The sequence below is a fragment of the Rattus norvegicus genome, chromosome 17 (genome assembly GCF_021556685.1).
Source record: "Rattus norvegicus strain SHRSP/BbbUtx chromosome 17, alternate assembly SHRSP_T2T, whole genome shotgun sequence".
Classification (NCBI taxonomy): Eukaryota; Metazoa; Chordata; class Mammalia; order Rodentia; family Muridae; genus Rattus; species Rattus norvegicus.
Window position 1 is genome coordinate 58,724,001 of NC_141550.1, and position 17,379 is coordinate 58,741,379.

A 17,379-nucleotide genomic window follows, 5' to 3' on the forward strand; every position below is an offset into this window, starting at 1 on the left:
AGTAATCTAATTTCAACTGCCAAAAGAAGATAATTCCACCTCTAACAACAAAAATAACAGGAAACAACAATCACTGGTCCATAATATCTCTCTATATCAGTGGACTCAATTCCCCAATAAAAAGATATAGACAAACAGACAGGATAGAGAAAGAGGATCCAGTATTTTGCTGCATACAGGAAACATACCCCCGTGACAAAAACAGACACTACCTCGGAATAAAAGGCTGGAAAACAATTATCCAAGCAAATAGTCCCAAGAAACAAGCTGGAGCAGCCATTTCTAATATTGAATAAAACCAACTTTCAAACAAAAGTTATCAAAAAAGGAAGAACACGTCACATTCATCAAAGGAAAAATCTACCAAGATGAACTCTCAATCCTGAATATCTATGCTCCAAGTGCAAAACCACCTACATTCATAAAAGAAACTTCACTAAAGCTCAAAACACACATTGCACCTCACACAATAATAGTGGGAGACTTCAACACCCCACCCTCATCAATAGACAGATCATGGAAACAGAAACTAAACAGAGACATAGAAAAACTAACAAAAGTTATGAATCAAATTCATTTAACAGATATCTATAGAATATTTCATCCTAAAACAAAAGAATATACCTTCTTCTCAGCACCTCATGGTAGCTTCTCCAAAATTGACCATATAATCAGTCACAACAGGCCTCAACAGATACAAGTGGATTGAAATAACCCTATGAATCCTATTAGATCACCATGGACTAAGACTGGTCTTTGATAACAACAACAACAAAAAAACCAAAAAAACAAAACAAAACAACAACAACAAAAGACAGAAAGCCCACATACACATGGGAGTTGAACAACATTCTACTCAATGGTAACTTGATCAAGGAAGAAATAAAGAAATTAAAGACTTTTTATATAATTTAATGAAAATGAAGAGACACTATACCCAAAATTATGGGACACAATGAAAGCAATGCTAAGAGGAAAATTCATAGCTATGAGTGACTCCAAAAAGATACTGGAGAGAGCATACACTAACAGCTTGACAGCATACCTAAAAGCTCTACAACAAACAGAAGCAAATACACCCAAGAGGATTAGATGGAAAGAAATAATCAAACTCAGGGCTGAAATCAACCAAGTAGAAACAAAAGAACTATACAAAGAATCAACAAAACCAGGAGCTGGTTCTTTGAGAAAATCAACAAGATAGATAAACCCTTAGCCAGACTAACCAGAGGGCACAGAGTGTATCCAAATTAACAAAATCAGAAATGAAAATAGAGACATAACAACAGAAACTGAGGAAATTAAAAAATCATCAGATCCTACTACAAAAGCCTGCACTCAACAAAACTGGAAAGTCTGGATGAAATGGACAATTTTCTAGACAGATACCAGATGCCAAAGTTAAATCAGGATCATATAAACCATTTAAATAGTCCCATAACTCCTAAAGAAACAGAAAGTCATCAAAATCTCCCAATTGAAAAAAGCCCAGGACCAAATAAGTTTAGTATAGAATTCTATCAGATCTTTGTAGAAGACCTAATACCAATACTGCCAAACTATTCCACAAAATAGAAACAGAAGGAACACTACTCAATTCCTTCTATAAAGCCACAATATTTCTTACACCTAAACCACACAAAGACCCAATAGAGAAAGAGAACTTCAGACCAATTTCCCTCATGAATTTCGATGCAAAAATAAAATTCTTGCAAACTGAATCCAAGAACACATCAAAATTATCATCTATCATGATCAACTAGGCTTCATATGAGGGATGCAAGGATGGTTCAATATACAGAAATCTATCAATGTAATCTACTATATAAACAAACTCAAAGTAAAAAACCACACAATCATCTCATTAGATGCTGAGATCTGACAAAATTCAACACCCCTTCATGGCATAAACCTTGGAAAGACCAGGAATTCAAGGCCTATACTAAAAACACAATAGAAGTAATGTATGACAAACCAGCAGCCAACATCAAACTAAATGTTGATCCCACTAATATCAGGGACTAGACAAAGCTGCCCTCTCTCTCCCTACCTATTCCATATACTACTCAAATTCCTAGCCAGAGAATCAGACAACAGAAGGAGGTTAAAGGGATACGAATTGGAAAGGAAGAAGTCAAAATATCAGTATTTGCAGATGATATGATAGTATACTTAAGTGACCCCAAAAATTCAACCAGAGAACTCCCAAACCTGGATACAGAATTAACTCAAACAAATCAGTAGCCATCCTCTACTCCAAGGATAAACAGGCTGAGAGAGAAATTAGGGAAATGACACCCTTCACAATAGTCACAAATAATATAAAATACCTTGGTGTGACTCTAACCAAGCAAGTGAAAGTTCTGTATGACAAGAACTTCAAGTCTCTGAAAAAAGAAATTGAAGAAGATCTCAGAAAATGGAAAGATCTCCCATGCTCATGGATTGTCAGGATTAATATAGTAAAAATGGCCATTTTGCTGAAAACAATCCCCATCAAAATCCCAATTCAATTCTTCACAGAGTTAGAAAGAGCAATTTGCATTTCATTTGGAATAGCAAAAAATCCAGGATAGTCAAACTATCCTCAACAATAAAAGTATGGCTGGAGAAATCACCATCCCTAACCTCCAGCTGTGTTACAGAGCAATTATGATTAAAACAAACAAACAAACAAAAAACCCTAACTGTATGGTATTGGTAGAGAGACAGGGAGGTAGATCAATGGAATAGAATTGAAGACCCAGACATGAACCTACACACCTATGGCCATTTGATCTTTGACAAAGGTGCCAAAACCATACAATGGAAAAAACGATAGCATTTTCAATAAAGTGTGCTGGTTGACCTTGCAGTCAACATGTAGAAGCATACAAATCTATCCATTCTTATTGCCCTGTACAAAGCTCAATTCCAAGTGGATCAAGGACCTCCACATAAAACCAGATACACGCAAACTAATCAAAGAAAAAATGGAGAAGAGCCTCAAACACATTGGCACTGGGGAAATTTTCCTGAACAAAATACCAATGCCTTATGCTCTAAGATCAAGAATGAACAAATGAAGCATTTGAGATGCTGATTTTAGGGGGTTTAATGGTTCTTCATTGTGTTTGTATGTCATAATGTTATTTAAATTTGTTGTTTTTGTTTGTATTGCCTATCTATGTGTCTTGCATGTATGCCACTTAACTTCAGGTGCCCACTGAGGCTGTAAGAGGGCATTGGATTCTCTAAAACTGAATAAACCAGGCCTTAAGCCTTGCAATTTGTATCCTGGTAACTAAATGTGGATCCTCTGAAGAGCAGCAAGTGCTTTTAGGACAATATCCACTTAGCAGTGAGTGCATACCATGTGTGTCTTTTTGTGACTGGGTGATTGGGTTTCCTCACTCAGGATGATATTTTCTAGTTCCATCCATTTGCCTATGAATTTCATGAAGTCATTGTTTTTGATAGCTGAGTGTAGATGTACCACATTTTCTGTATCCATTCTGTTGAAGGGCATCTGGGTTCTTTCCAGCTTCTGGCTATTATAAATAAGGCTGCTGTGAACATAGTGGAACACGTGTCTTTTTTATATGTTGGGGCATCTTTTGGGTATATGCCCAAGAGAGGTATAGCTGGATCCTCAGGCAGTTCAATGTCCAATTTTCTGAGGAACCTCCAGACTGATTTCCAGAATGGTTGTACCAATCTGCAATCCCACCAACAATGGAAGAGTGTTCCTCTTTCTCCGCATCCTCGCCAGCATTTGTTGTCACCTGAGTTTAAGATCAAATGGGCCTTTATCAAATTGCCAAGCTTCTGTAAGGCAAAGTAAGTACACTGTCAATAGGACAAAAGGGCAACCAACAGATTGGGAAAAGATCTTTAACAATCCTACATCTGATAGAGGGTCATTATCCAGTATATATAAAGAACTCAAGAAATTAGACTTCAGAGAATCAAATAACCCTATTAAAATGGGGTACAGAGCTAAACAAAGAATTCTCAGCTGAGGAATGCCGAATGGCTGAGAAATACCTAAAGAAATGTTCAACATCCTTAGTCATCAGGGAAATGCAAAACAAAACAACACTGAGATTTCACCTCACACCAGTGAGAATGGCTAAGATAAAAAACTCAGGTGACAGCAGATGCTGTCGAGGATGTGGAGAAAGAGGAACACTCCTCCATCATTGGTGGGATTGCAAGCTTTTACAATCACTCTGGAAATCAGTCTGGAGATTCCTCAGAAAATTGGACATGGAACTACCTGAGGACCCAAAAGATGCCCCAACATATAAAAAACACACGTGCTCCATCATGTTCATAGCAGCCTTATTTATAATAGCCAGAAGCTGGAAAGAACCCAGATGTCCCTCAACAGAGGAATGGATACAGAAAATGTGGTACATCTACACAATGGAGTACTTCTCAGCTACTAAAAACAATGACTTCATGAAATTCTTAGGCAAATGGATGGAACTAGAAAATATCATCCTGAGTGAGTTAACCTAATCTCTCTCTCTCTCTCTCTCTCTCTCTCTCTCTCTCTCTCTCTCTCTCTCTCACACACACACACACACACACACACACACACACACACGGTATGCCCTCAGTGATAAGTAGATATTAGCCCAAAAGTTCAGATTATGCAAGACACAATTCACAGACCACATGAAGCACAAGAAGGACCACCAAAGTGGGGATGCCTCAGTATTTCTTAGAAAGGGTAAAAAAAACATTCGTAGGAGGAAAATACAAAGTTTGGAGCAGAGACTGAAGGAAAGGCCATCCATAGACGGCCCCACCTGGGGATACAGCCCTTATATAGGCAGCCACCAAACCCAGTCACTATTGCTGATGCCAAGAAGTGCATGCTGACAGGAGCCTGATATAGCTGTCTCTTGCAAGGCTCTGTCAGAATATGACAAATACAGAGGCTAATGCTAGCAGTCAATCATTGAACTGAGAATGGGGTCCCCATTGGAGGAGTTAGAGAAAGGATTGAAGAAGCTGAAGGGGTTTACAACCCCATAAGAACAGCAATACCAACCAACCAGAGTTCCCAGGGACTAAACTACCATCCAAAGAGTACATATGGACAGACCCATGGCTCCAGCTGCATAAATGGCAGAAGATGGCCTTGTTGGGCACCAATGGGAGGAGAAGCCCTTGGTCCTGTTAAGGCTCGATGCCCCATTGCAGGAGAATGTTAGGGTGGGGAGGTGGGAAGGGGTGGCTGGGTGAACACCCTCATAACAGATGGGGGAGGGAGAATGGGATAGGGGTCTATGCATGGGAAACTAGGAAAGTGACTAACATTTGAAATGTAAATAAAAATATCCAATTAAAAAGAAAGTAAGAAAAATGTTCTGAGTGCAGAGGTTCCTCTGGTATGCTTCGGGATATAGTGTCTTTTGGGAAGCAGACTACCTAGCACTCTGTTCCAGCAGAAAGGACCAGGCAGAAAGAGAATGGTATTTGGTGGGTGGGGCGTTTAGTGGAATGGTGGGTCCCAGAGTCCATTTGCCCACAGAGGGACCTGTGGGACTCTGGTGGGGTTCTTACTAAATGTTGAATGTAATGGATCCTCTAGTATACCTCAGGACATAACTTCTTCTGGGGAGCACACTTGCTAGCAGTCAAATGCTCTGAATGCAGGGGATTCTCTCATATGCCTCAGGATATAGACTCTTGGGGGAACAGAGTAGCTAGCAGTCTATCCCAGCAGAAAGATCAGGCAGAAGGGGCCTTCACAGATCTTAAAAAGGACAATTTTATGCTTTGTATAAAACACACACACACACACACACACACACACACACACACACACACACACACACACACACACACGTCCAGGTTAGCATTTAAAAAAAAAGTTTAAAAACTGCATGTCTTGTTTTGTGCTATTACCATGCAGTCATTATATGCACATTACATATTATACAATATGCATATTATAGCTCAGTAGCACAACTACAGGTTAGTGATACCTCTTGGAGTTCTTTTATTTCTCAGGATTGTTTGTGCACTGTGGAAAGAGATGGAACTGGAGATAAGATGGAGGTGAGGAACAGGTGATATGAATGGGAGCTTACACAACCATCTGGGGCCTTGGTGATGTCTGGGGATTGGCTGCTGCTGAGGGCTATGTCTGGATCTTTCTGTGGTCCTGCAGCAGCTAGGGTCTGTGCTGATGTCTGTGGCCTGAGTTACCATCAACGATCATGAGGATTTTGGTAGCCTGAGCTGCCCCCTGAACCATGGGGATATCCGAGGGCTGTGCTATCTTTGGAAGACATAGTGACCTGGGTGGCATTTGCTGCTACTTGAGGCCATGGTGACATCAAAACCCAAGCTGCCATTGGGGCCATGTCTGGGTCTATGATCTGATTGCCACCAGGGCCTGTGTTGATGTCTGAGGCCCTTGTTATCCTGGTCTGGGCTGCTGCCTGAGGCCATGTTGATATCCAAACACTGTGCTGAGATGGCTCCTGACTTGGACAGCGTGGGAGCGCTGGCTCCATTCCTTGTTTGCCATATAGTGATGGCGTGGCACTGGAGAGATGCCCACCATCACCACCTCTACCTGTGACAGGCAGGTGAGCAATATGCTAGAGCAGAAGAGATGACCCCTGCCCCTCACTGGCGTCAGCACTCAGGAGAGCAGAGAGCAGGCCTTGCACATCTTCTGGCAGCACAGTAGACGTGGCCCTGAAGGCATGACCAAAGAGAGCAGAAGAGCTGGCCCTGCCCCTTGCCTGGGCAATGCAGGAGACGAAGTCAGCTTCTACCTGGAGTCCAGATCCAGGATTCTGAGTTGGCCCATTCTGACATCCACCCCATTCATGAACTGGTGGAGCACATGATGGGTCTGGTCCTGCAGATCCAAAGCACATCTCCATGGCACAGGGTAACAACGGGGTGTCTGTGAGAAATCCTGATGAGGAGCCAGTATTGATGGTGTGGCAGGAGCCAGAGACCTTGAGTCAGACCAATGGCTCCGTGCAATAAACATTTGCAAGTAAAGCTGTATGGCTAAAAGGGTGTACTATGTGACACACCACAGCTTCCATGGGAGACTTTTGTTTGTTTTCTTTTGCAGGGAGGGTTACAGGGACAGATATGGAGGGATGGAGAGATGGAAGGGATTGGAATACATGTTGTGAAATTCACAAAAAATAAATACATAATTTTTAATTAAAAAATTTCAGAATCCAATATAAAGGTTGACTTACATATGCTAAAACTTAATATAAAGAGAGAGGCTGGCTTACTTGTCAGTGGGAATGATTATAGACCTTTAGGGCCAGAAAGGACTTAGCTAGGGTTATATTTGGAGAGAGATGACTTTATTTTCCCAGGCCACCAGGGCCTCGGGGACAATAAGAAGCACTGATGACTTTGGATCCTCACACCATCACTTGTCATTGTATCTGGCGTACATCATTCCTGTTTCAAGTTCATGAAATACATTTGTAAAATGCACTGTATGCACCAGAAATTTGGCAGAAGGAAGTACTGAGTAAACTACAGCCATAGCTTAGTGAGGGATGAAGACAAGTAACAAGTCACTGTGATGCAATGTATTGCCCATTATTTAATCTAAGGTGTCATCAATAAGGCACATTTACTGTCTTTCATGCCTCTAAAAACTAACCTTTGATTCTCTTTCAATTCTAAAATGTGTTTGATTCTAGATGTATTTGATTTTTTTAAAAAGGTGTTAAAAACCTATAAGTGCTGGCATTCCTATTAGATTCAACACTTGGACGACTGAGGCAGGAGATCACTTGAGCACAGTAGTTTGAGACCAGCTTGGGCAACACAGCAAGACACCATCTTGAAATAAACAAGTGAGCAAAATAAAGTAAAAATTGGATAAACATAAATATAGTTCAGGGGAAGTGATGCTATGGAACAGAAGGAAGAAATGATCAAGTCAACGAGGAAGCAGGGAGATACAGTGATTTGCTTAGGAGTGAAAGCCAGGGGTTGGAGAGATGGCTCCGCAGTTAAGAGAGGTGACTGCTCTTCCCAAGGACCAGATTTAAGTTTTCAGCACCAGAATGGCATGGTGACTCACACCAGTCTGTAACTCAGTTCCAGGGAATCTGACACTCTCTTCTGACTTCCATGGGCACAGGCATGCAGGCAAATACTCATCCATAAAAAATAGTAAGAAAAAAATTAAATATATAAAGAAAGAATTGGGAGCCAGACTACTTCACCTGGTACATTCTACTAGGCCAGTTGGAGAGGGAAGAAATAGTCCTGAAAATAGAATATATAAAGACCCAATACCAGAATAGTCCACCTAATACTCTGGTTACATAAAGACCCAATACCAGAATAGTCCGCCTAATACTCTGGTTGTAGAGGACAACAGACTGGAGTAGGCAAAGTTCATTTTCCTCACAGAATTTCAAGTACACCTTCTCCTTTGTGTTCTTGGCCTCTGGATACAGCACACACCACAGAAGCAGCTTGCTTCTTTCAGTTGTTAACACAAAACCACGCAGCTGGCTCTGGACTCCATCAAGAGAAGGGCTACTGGGAACAAAGGCAGGTTCCTTGTCTTCTCCTTTCTCCATTTGTTCCTTTCCCTTCCTTTGGCTATCAGGGCATCTTTTGTCCTAAACCCTTTGTTTAAGAGAATTAATCATTGTTATGATCCCTGGGTGTCTGTTTAGCTCTTTCAGGAGATGGCATGCAAATAGGGTTCCAGGTGGCCTCACCTGACTCCCCAGAGTTCCTAGAGGACTAACACCCAACTAAGATACTTATCAAGAATAATAACTAGTGAGCGTGGTAATATTTTGTTGCTGTAATAGACATCATGACCAAAAACATTGGGGAAGAAGCAGTAGTCTCATCTTCCAGATTAAGTTGTGTCATGAAGGGAAACCAGGGCAAAAGGCCACGGAAGGATTCTCCTTGTTATGCTGCTCCCATCTCAGCCTGCTTTCTTATAGCACTGAGAACTACCAGCCCAATGGTGGCACTGTCCCACTGCACTTTACCTCTCATATTAATCATCAAGGAAATTCACCAGAGGCTTGCCTTCTGGCCAGTCTGACACAGGCATTCTTCCCCTCACCCCCAACTTTTTATTGCTTCTTTGTGAGTTTGATATCACGCACCCCAGTCCCTCTCAGCGCCCTGTCCCCTCATGTCCACCTTCCACCCTTGCCATCCCACCAAATGAAAATGAAAGGCAAACAACCCAAAAAGCTGTAAGCAAAACAAAGCATAGAAAACATCTTATCACTGAAGCTGTGCTATGTTGCAGTGTGTTTACACCTCTGCCACTCATCTTCACTTGCAAATATTCATTGCAATGAGTCATTGGTTTGAGATCTCTGCCTTCTGTGACACCATTAATATTGGACCTTCACCAGGACTCCTCCCAATTATCCTGTTGGTGTCCTATGTAATGGAGAGCCTGTAGTTTTGGATCAGCCCCAACAGTTTACAGATGATGCAGATGTTGGGATGGACTAACTCAGAGCCCTGGATCTGGGCCTGGGTGGTAGCTGAGCTGGTCAGCCTGCCAGCTCTTCTACATCCACATCAACAGTCCAGCCCTCCAGCACTGTCTCACCCAGTGCAGCCACTGGCAGAAGGCAGGTCAGATCTGCTTTCATGCCCCTGGGGGTAGTTCATCCTCACCCGTACCTCCAGAGTCTGCTCCATTGTGCTGCCCAGTTGAGACAAGGACACAGTCTCCCAAGTGCTATAGCTGTCGAGGGTCTGGACCTGTTCATTTGGCTCACACCCTAGGGGTTGACTCATCCATGTCTTTAACATCAGGGCCAGCTCCACTGTGTTGCCCAGACAAAGTATAGAATCCACTTTTCTGAATGCCTATAGCTGGTGAGGGGCAGGACCAGCTCTTCAGTTCTCAGGATCTCAGGGGCCAGATGTCCCAACTACTGCAGATGGTGAGGGGTGGGGAAAGAGGTCATCACACCCCACACCTCTCCCTCCCACAGGCATTCTTAATTGAGGTTCCCTCCTCCCAGATAAATCTGACTCTGAAGTTTAGCAAGGTTATGTGCCTGTAAGGGGACCCCATCCACAGAAGACACGGCCAAGCAGTTCAGTAGTATGTTACATTGTTACTCATAGGTTTCTCTTCCTAAAGGGCTTTCCTTCTCAGTATACCTTTTGTTGATTTAGTGCCCTATTACTCTTTATAAGAACAGCAAGTGTGAGTAAGAAACTTACCCAGTCTTTGGATTTATTTTGAGACTGGCCTCAAATTTGTTATCCTCTTGCATCAGCTGCCTGAGTATTGGGCCATGTACAACACACACACACACACACACACACACACACACACACACACACACACACACACACACGCTCTTTGAGTTCATGTAGTCAATCATCCCCAGTGACTGTAGACTCTTGAGAGAGCACAGAAAGTGCTGGTTTGCATTAGCATCAGATCCTTAGCTGTGCCTGCTGTGCTCTAAGTATGCAACACACATATTATTCAAGCATTAAATGGTCTGGTGCCAGATCTATAATCCCTGATACACAGGATACTGAGGTGGGGGGGTAGGTATTGCAAGTTCAAGTATGGGACTGCCTATAGACTAGAGGAAGTTCAACACCAGTCTAGGCAACTTAGATTCCTATCAAAAAGAGGGTTTGTTTGTGGGACCCCCTCCTCCACATATATAACTCAGAGGCAGAGTATTTGGTTAGCATATCAGGGAGGGGAGATAAAGCAAACAGTGACCAAAACCCTGTGTTTTCAGGAAGAGCCTCCTTCTCTTCACCCCACTCCTCCCATTCTTCTTTTTCTGACATACACTCTCTGTCTGGCCTATAATTCACTACATAGGCCAGTTGGTCTTGAAGTCACAGAGATGTGTCTGCCACTGTCTCTAGAGTACAAGGACTAAAGACAGGTGTCACCACACCTGACCAAGATTATTATTACATGTAATAAATCAGGCATTTTATGTTTTTTACTTCTTAAGGTGGAAATGCATTGAGGCACAAATTTAACTTACTGGGCAGCAGTGAGCACCTTAAAAACAGAATCATCTGCTAGAAACAGAATGGGAAATTGTGACATTAGTGATACACAGTAGTCAGTGTTTTATTGATTTATTCATTTATTTTATTTTTTACATCCTGACTACAGTTTTCCCTCACTCCTCCCCTCCCAGACCCTCGAACCTCTGGCCCCATATCCACTCTTCCTCAGATTCTCTTCAGAAAAGACAAGGCCTGCCATGGATATCAACCAAACTTGGCATATCAAGTTGTCGTAAGACTAGGTACCTCCTCTCTTACTAAGGCTGAATGAGTCAACCCGATAGGAGGAAAACGGTCAAAAGAGCAGGCCAAACAGTCAGAGACAGCCCCTGATCCCACTGCTAGGAGTCCCACAAGAAGATGAAGCTACACAGCTGTAACATATATGCAGAGGGTTCATATCAGACCCATGCAGGCTCCCTGGTTGTCAGTTCAGTCTCTGTGAGCACCTATGAACCTGCTTAGTTTTTTCTGTGGGTTTTCTTGTGGTGTTCTTGACCCCTCTGGCTCCTACAATCCTTCTCCTTCTCAGCAGATTTCCACAAGCTCTGCTGTAGGTCTCGGCATGTGTTCCTATCAGCTGCTGGGTGAAGCCTCTGTGATGACACTGGACTAGATGCCAAGCTACAAGTACAGCAAAGTGTCATCAGGAATCATTTCACTGATACTTTTTTCTTTTTACATTTTTGCCAATCGTGTTTGGCTCTGTCATAGGTCTCTGGGCTATCCAGTCTCTGGGTCCTGGCCCTCCAGCCAGTGTCAGGGGTGGGCTCCCTCTCATAGCATGGGTCTCAAGCTGGATCAGTCATTGGTTGGCCATATCTACTATTTTTGTGCCACAGAGCACATTTTATAGGCAGGAAAAATTGTGGGTTGAAGTTTTATGGCTGGATTGGTGTTCCAATCCCTCTATTGGAATGCTTGCCTGGTTACAGGAGATGGCCAGTTAGGCTCCATATCCCCCACTGCTAGGAGTTTTAGCTAGGGTTACCCTGGAAGTAGCATTACATTGTTACTAGCTTGTCCTGGATATGCCCCCCAATTCCAGTTGTCTTTCTATCCTCCCCCACCTGATGTCCCTCCCTTCTACACTTTCTTAGTACCCCCTCCCCACTTCTTCACCCCCTACTCATCCACAGGGTCTTTATTTCTCCTCCTAGGGAGATTCACACATCAGCCAAAAAGTCCTCCTTGTTACTCAGCTTCTTTGGGGTCTGTGGATTGTAGCATGAATATCCTTTAGAATACAGCTAATATCTACTGACAAGTGAGTATGCACGATGTGTGTATCTTTCTGTGTCTGGCTTATTTCACTGGGGATGATATTTTCTAGTCGCATCTATTTGCCTACACATTTCATGATGTTATTTATTTATTTATTTCTTTAACAGCTGAGTAATACTCCAGTGTATAAATGTACCAGATTTTTTTATCCATTCTTTGGTTGAGGGATATCTTCTAGGTTGTTTCCAGCTTTTGGTTATTAAAAGTAAAGCTCCTGTGAACATAGTTGAGCAATTGTGTTTGTGATATGATGTGGTTATTCGCCCAGAAGTGGTGCTATTTTGATAACTCCTGGGTCTTGATGCAGATTGTTTCCCAATTTTCTGGGAAACTACCATTTTGATTACAAAGTAGTGTTATATATTTGCATTTCCATCAGTAACGGAGAAGTGTTCTTATTGCTCCACATCCTAAATGACACAAGCTGTCACTTTTTTTGACCTTCACCATTCTGACAGGTATAAGATGGAGTCTCAGAGTCGTTTTGATTTGCATTTCCCTGTTTACTAAGGACATCGAACATTTCTTTATGTGCTTCTTGGCCATTCGAGATTCCTTTGTTGAGAATTCTGTTTTCATCTGTTCCCAAATTTTAATCAAATTATTTGGATTGTTGATGCCTAATTTCTTGAAATCTTTATATATTTTGGAAGTTAGCCCTCTGTCAGATGTGGGGTTGGTGAAGATCTTTTTCCAGTCTGTAGGTTACCATTTTGTCCTATTGTCGGTATCCTCAGCCTTACAGAAGCTTTTCAGTTTTATGAAATTTCCATTTATTGATTACTGATCTTGGTGTCTGTTCTATCGGTGTTCTGTTCAGGAGGTTGTCTTCTCTGCCAATGCATTCAGGGCTTTTCCCCACTTTCTTTTCTATCAGGTTCAGTATATTTGGTTATGTTGAGTTCTTTGATCCACTTGAACTTGAGTTTTGTGCAAGGTGATTAGTATGGATCTATTTGCACTCTTTTACATGCAGACAGCCAGTTAGACCAGCATCATTTATTAAAGATTCTTGCCTTTTTCTCATTGTATAATTTTGACTTCTTTGTCAAAAGTCAGGAGTCCATAGGTACGTGGATTTGCATCTGGGCCTTTGATTCAATTCTATTGATCTGCCTGTCTGTTTTTAATGCCAGTACCATGTGGTTTATATTACTATAGCTTTGTAGTACAGCTTGAAATCAGGGATGGTCATACTTTTCCTTTGGAAGTTCTTTTATTGTACAGGATTGTTTTAACTATTGTCTTCTTTCAAGGTCTATAAAGAATTTGCCTTGGAGTTTTGATGGGAATTACACTGAATCCATATATTGTTTTTGGTAGGATGGCTATTTTTACCATGCTAATCTTTTCAATCCATGATCATGGAAGATCTTCCCATCTTCTGAGATCTTCTTCAATTTCTTTCTTCAAAGATTTGAAGTTCTTGACATACAGGTCTTTCACTTCCTTAGTCACCTCCATATATTTTATGTGATTCGTGACTATTGTGAAGGGCATTGCTTCCCTGATTTCTTTCTCAGTCATTTATTGCTTGTATATAAGAGGGATACTGGTTTTTAAAAATTAATCTAGTATCTAGTCATGTTGTTGAAGGTATTTATAGCTGTAGAAGTTCCCTAGTAGAATTTTTGAGGTCACTTATATATACTATCGTTATCATCTGTACACAGCAATACTTTGACTTTTTTCTAACTTGTATCTCCTTGATCTCCTTTTGTTGTCTTACCGCTCTAGCTAAAACTTCAAGTACTATATTGAATAGATACAGAGAGAGTTGGAGAGACTTGTCCCTGATTTTAGTGGAATGTTTATGTGCACTTCTTTCTTAGTTTGGGGAATTTCTCTTCTATGGTTTGTTACATATATTTTGTCAGTTTTTGAACTAGGATTCTTCTCCTTCTTCTATTTCTATCATTCTTGGATTTTTGTCGCTCCATAGCTTCCCATATTTCCTCGGTTTTGTGTCAGTAACTTTTAAATTTAACATCTTCTTTGACTGAAGTATCAAATTCTTTTATCATATTTTCTATGCCTGAGATTCTTTCTTCCACCTCTTGTATTCTGTAGGTATGCTTTTTCTGTAGTTCCTGTTCTCTTACCTAGGTTTTCCATCTCCAGGATTCTCTAGGTTTGTGTTTTCTTTATTGCTTCTATTTCCATTTTCAGGTCTTGAACAATTTGACTCATATCCTTCACCTCTTTGTGTTTTTCTGTATTCTTCAAGGGGTTTATTAATTTCTTGTTTAAGAGCCTCTATCCTTTTCATAGGGTTGGATTTCAGGTTCTTTCTTTTCTTGTGCTTCAGCTATGTTGGAATATCCAGGACTTGTTGTAGTACGACATCTGGATTCTGGTGGTGCCACTGTTGCTGATCTGGCCATTTTGATGTTCTTACCTGGCCTCTAGGCATCTGCTTTTGGGGTTAGATGCCAATTTTTGAGATTATCTTTGTCAGATGGATAATTTTTTGGATGTTTGTCCCCTTGGTTTGTTTCACCTCTGGTCTTCTGTCCTGAGTGGCCTGTGATTCTATTGACCAGCCCATAGGGTGTGTCTGCTGGGGTTTTGGTGACTTGTGTGGCATCTGGGCTTCCAGGGATTGGCTTGGTCTCTGGGGTTCCTAGTATTGGCTTGGACTCCAGTAGAGTAGGAGTCTTCTGCAGAAGCTGTGGCCTAGGATATTCAACCTAGAGTAGTGGGTAGTGATCACTGTCTTGAGTTAAATTTTACATAATGCATCTTTGACTTTCCTTTTTTTGGTTGTTTCTTAAATTATTATTTTTCACATGAAATCATACAGATCAATGATTATTATGAGTGTGGTTTAGAAATTAAGGTTTCAAGCCTTCCATTATTATTATCTGTAACCTGCATCTGACTTTGTCTCCTGAAGTCCTGCTTGCCCAGTGGATAAGATGGGAATAATTATAGTATACACTCAGTTTCAAGGGTGGTCCTTGGCATAAGACTCCCAGGAAACATCAGCCATTGTTTGCAAAGGTGAGGTGAGGCTTTACTCAGCTTGCTTAGTAGAAATGAAGCAAGTATTATGTAGATTCTGGAAAGTAGATTGCCAGGGGCAGCGATATCAAAATGAAAGAATCTCAAAAATATTATTGGACCATTTGACTGTTCAGAGTTTTTCCCCTTAATGCCACAAGTTTGTGTGTGTTAGGATGTGTGTGTGTGTGTGTGTGTGTGTGTGTGTGTGTGTGTGTGTGTGAACATTTGTTCGCTGGCCTTTATGCATACCAACGTATACATGTGGAGGTCTGAGAAGAGTCTCTCTTTGGGTCCTAGACTTCTTCTTGTTTGAGACAAGGTTTCTGTTAGTTATTATTATGCTGTAGATGAGCTGGCCCAGAAGCTGCCAGAGATTCTCCTGTCTCCCCCTCCCATCTCACTATAGGAGCACTCCACTACAGATTGGGGTTACTAAATCCAGTTTTAAGTAGATTCTTAAGATTTGAACTCAGGTCCTTATACTTATTCAGTAAGCAAGCTTTTTACCCACTGAGCCATCTCCACAGTCCCACACACATATTTTTAGAGACCTGCACTTTCATGCAAGAAAGAAATAAATGTGTTAAACAAAAGACAGAGAAGGGAACTTGAAGTACACACTAACTATGTTAAATATCTCTGATGGGAGATACATTCACCTGTGAAAGATGGCATTACAGAATATACTTGCACAGAAGCTCAGTCACATTTGGTGGAGCTTCTGTAATGAACTTGAATTTGGTGTAAGTGAGCAAGGAGAAGCTAGCATGGAAGTATTTCCTGTAGAGAGAGGAGCTGCGCACAGAGCTGCCTTTAGACAATAGATGCCTGCACTGTCCAGATTTGACACTCAGAACGCTAAGGCACTCCACCCTGAGTCTTGGGGGTGTCGGTCTATTCACCATGCGCTATACTAAAACCTATACTGAAAACGTTTAACACATTTGCTATATAATATTTCCACTCTGAAAAAAATTACATATGACATTTGCCTGTGGGAGAATCTCAGGTAATAATTAGAAGATTACTTTAGAAAATTCATGTTTTGAGAAATGATATTGAAGACTTATAAACATGTGAATAATGAAAACACAGTATATTAAGATTGTTCTTGATGAAAAATAAATACAATGTAAAGATATGTGTAAGTTTTAAAATGATATTTTTTCTACATTGTTGCACAAAATAAAAGTCTTGTTAAAATTATGTACAGACTACAAATTTATCTGATGTCATTTGATAAGAATCAAAAGAGTACATGGTATTTAAGTGCACAGATTAAGTTCTTTCAAAATGAATTATGTATATTTTCCTGGAATACATTATTGTTGTACTTCACTTTTTTGAGGCAGGAGCTCTTTGGTCCAGACTGTCCTGGAACTCTCTTAGGCTGGCATGGAACTCAACTCTCCTCCTGTCTTAGTGAAGTGTATTTTCAACCAGCTCTCGTCTCTGGTTAAAAGCTACCATTTTCCTGCCATTACTCCCAAGGTAAAGTGTAAACAAATCATTGTTTAGATTTAGATACAGGAACTCTCAGGCGAAATCCCTGACCTGGCCTTTTGCCTATAAATTATATCCTGAATTATACTGAATTATGAATATACAAATTATACTCAGTATATCCTCTTCTAAGACTAGTTCCAACACAGTTTGAAATGCTTTTTTTTTTTAAATAAGGTTTTCAGTCTAAAGGAGTAATGTGGGGCTCCTAGGAAGCAGATTTCAAGTCTTCAGATTCTGTGGTCCACTCTGTCTTCACTTTCTTTGCAGTGGTCTTTTATCCAGAGCTGGACTTAAAACAGCTAACTTTCCTGGAAAGTTTCACAGGTCACTTGTTAAACTTAACAGGTGACTTGCAAAAGGTTTCCTGGGGCCAAAAAGGGAAAGGCAGTAGAAGAGTAGAAGATGCTCCCTTCAGCAATAGGCAGCAAGAACCTCACGGAGGGCGGGGCCGCTCTGCAGCAGGAGACCGCGAAATGTCGGAGCCGGAAGGGCGGGTCTCGGGGGCGTGGCCTAGCCGGGTGTCGGCCGGCCTGGCAAAGG

The 17,379-nt window shown here is 41.3% G+C and overlaps 1 long non-coding RNA gene across 1 annotated transcript in view; it reads right to left on the bottom strand.

Annotated features, from left to right (window-relative positions):
• Positions 1 to 17,379, bottom strand: part of LOC108348574 (uncharacterized) — a 62,994-nt gene that overhangs the window by 45,205 nt on the left and 410 nt on the right. The window lies entirely within an intron of this gene.